Here is a 2,899-nt window from a genome sequence, read left to right as displayed (position 1 = left end):
CAAGTTTGTGCGATTTACTTTGTGGACATGAAGCCAGCAGAGGACTCAGGAATGCCCACTTAATTCCTTGATTGTACTTCCGTCACAAGAACTAAAAGAACATTCAATGTTCGTTAAATCTGTGGATCAGGTGACTCACGAAGCGGAGGAAAAGAAAATCACCGGCAGATCTGTACAAGATGTTGAATTCTGCCAGGGAAACGAAGCCGCCCTCACGGCAGAGAAGTCTCCGCCTACGAAAATCAGAAGATCTAGAGCAAGGTAAACATACGTTTTTCAAAGCTTGTTCACAAACACACACACACACACACACACACACACACACGCGTACACAAACACACACACGCTCACACCATCACACACACACATGAAAGAGATGGAATAGCTGATCGAATGATGACAATGTTGATTGATAAGTATTTTTTGGTGCGGTGAACTTGAGGCTATATTGTTCTATCAATCCATCGATATATTTTACACTTTCACCCCAGAAATGAAGCACGTGTACACATATTGAACAAAAGAATCATTTTAAGCTTTCATTGGCATTGTTTACTTTTTTTGCAGACATGTTGGCAGGAAGTGAGTGTTTCACCCCACTCTTGCAAGGTAGGTTGATCACTGATGACAAGTTCTGATTGTTTTTCCTTTTTAAACGGATGACAATCCGTACTCTGCAGATGGATCTAACCGAGATGGACCTAACCGATACACGGAAGCAACAATGGGAACAAACTGTTATTCAATCTGTGAATATTTCATGTGTGAGGGGTATAACTGCAAGTAGCCTACGTTCGCTGATGTAGAGAAATAATTTTTGACTCAAGCTTCAAGTTAAATTGTTTCTGCTGTCAGAGCCATCTTTCTGAAGGAACAATATTTTACATGCCACTGGATTGTTGTATATTCCTTCTTATTTTGCAATGACAGGCTCAGCTTTCATTTGATTGTAATGTGTTTCTTATTTGAAGCTTTGTATCATAAAAGCTCTGTAGAAGTGTTGCACTTGTTTTGCAGACTGCATTAGGCGTGGTACCTATTGCACACACCCACACACACCCCACCCTGCCTATTTATCTAAAACACCCACCCACACACATACACAGGGTGCTGACAAAGGATTTTTTTTCCATTCTCCTTCAGGCCATCGCTTAATTTCTTGCAGACTGAGAAGCAATGGACGTTTGAGCAGCTCCTAAACCTGGGGCACACAAGCCACAAGGTAAATAAGGTATCAGTATATGAACAAATGTTTTCCCTTTGATTTTTATCGCATCATTTTTTCATAAAACTCTGTAAATTGTGGCAATTACACATTATGTCAATAACATTATTATGAAGAATGAAGATTTTCAACTTATCATTGAAGAAATGAAATCAAGCATTTTTGTTCATTCTGTATTTGATTATTATTTTCCAGTCTTTGGGTTGGCATAGTGGGTGAAATAAGGGTGAGTATCGGTTGGTGTTATTTTTTTAGGTCTTGGTGATGTAATATTTTCCCTACGGTATTATTCATGGTTATCATAGTGCAGATTCCAGGGAAACGGTTTTTTGAACAGCCTCTTAAACTGAAAAGCTACAAGGTCAACAACATAAACAGGTTACTGGTGTCTCGGGCATTGATTTTTGTAAAAAGACTTGCACAGCAATTTTTGTGTGTGTTAAGAGATAATGAAAATAAAGCATAACAACTTTTATATTTTTGAAGTGGAATTAAATGTTTTCATTTTTTTATTTTGAAGTGTTTTTGTATGCAGGTTTTATTGGATGGGTGGGGGTGGTTTTGATGGTTCTGATTTATTATGATGTAAGGGTGTTTTTTTCCTTAATTATTTATTTAATTGGTTTATGCAGACTTCATGGCAGCCATTGACCTGACGATATGACAGCCATGAATATCGAACGCAGAAGAAGAAAAAGAAGAAGACAGTCTAACAGGAAAATAATTCTGGTATGCTCATAATGTCTATGCCAGTTAAAAAAAAGTCATGAATTGAAGTTTACCCAGGTTAGACATTAGCATGTCGTAATTGTGACAATGAATGTATCCGTAAACGCACCAAGAGACTTACTTAGAAAAATTGAAGTCATGCATCGTCAATATGACTACAATCACAAACTGAATAAGGGGAAATCATGTCAATTTGGTGGTCTGGATCATCAGCTGTTGCTCATTCGCTATAATGGTCTACTTGACAAAGCCCGTCTTCATGTGCTTCTTTGTTTCTTTATACCTAGTGTAGACAACATGTAGGCGTTTGCAGACCGTTTATTGTATTGCTGTTGTTTGTTTGTGAGTAAAACTATGGTGTGACCTCAATTGTTTGAAATTTGTTGTGTATGTTCTACTTTGTGTAAGGTGTTTCTCCATGCCCCCAGAAGAACCGACATTATATTAAAACCTTCATACCCTGAAAATACTTGCATACTAGATGTTGTTTCTTATTGTAATGATTGGGGACAGGCAAGCTCTTAAATTGTGCAAGCCTTCAGAAAACTGTCAAGTCTGATTTGCTAGAACAAGCGATATTAACACGTTCTTAAGATGAATATTTGATTAAATATGTGCAGGGACTACTTTAGCAGATTCATATGGCCAGTCTCACAATGCAAGGAAGGTGAGTAAATTGAATTATGTCTTTCCCACCTGTTCTGCGTTTAGTGTCAGCCGTGATTGCCTGATGAGAATTTGAAAACATGTTGCTAACTAACATGAACCCAACCATGAAACGTGATGTAGGTGAGTAGCCCATCTAGAAAAACGAACCTGTTCTAATTCCGAATTAGAACAGGTTCTTTTTTCTAGATGGGCTACTCACCTACATCACGTTTTATGGTTGGGTTCATGTTAGTTAGCAACATGTTTTCACATAGAAAATGGTGGGCACCTGAACAA

The 2,899-nt window shown here is 38.0% G+C and overlaps 1 long non-coding RNA gene across 1 annotated transcript; it reads left to right on the top strand.

Moving 5' to 3' along the window:
- The first annotated feature begins 400 nt into the window (after positions 1 to 400).
- On the top strand, positions 401 to 2,524 carry LOC138954326 (uncharacterized). The gene is made up of 4 exons (XR_011451794.1): positions 401 to 609; positions 1,144 to 1,222; positions 1,421 to 1,451; positions 1,858 to 2,524. It is a non-coding gene; the product is annotated as an uncharacterized lncRNA (long non-coding RNA).
- Positions 2,525 to 2,899: the final 375 nt, after the last annotated feature.

This window comes from Littorina saxatilis, unplaced genomic scaffold (genome assembly GCF_037325665.1).
Source record: "Littorina saxatilis isolate snail1 unplaced genomic scaffold, US_GU_Lsax_2.0 scaffold_639, whole genome shotgun sequence".
Lineage (NCBI taxonomy): Eukaryota > Metazoa > Mollusca > Gastropoda > Littorinimorpha > Littorinidae > Littorina > Littorina saxatilis.
This window is presented reverse-complemented; position numbering and strand designations above follow the sequence as displayed.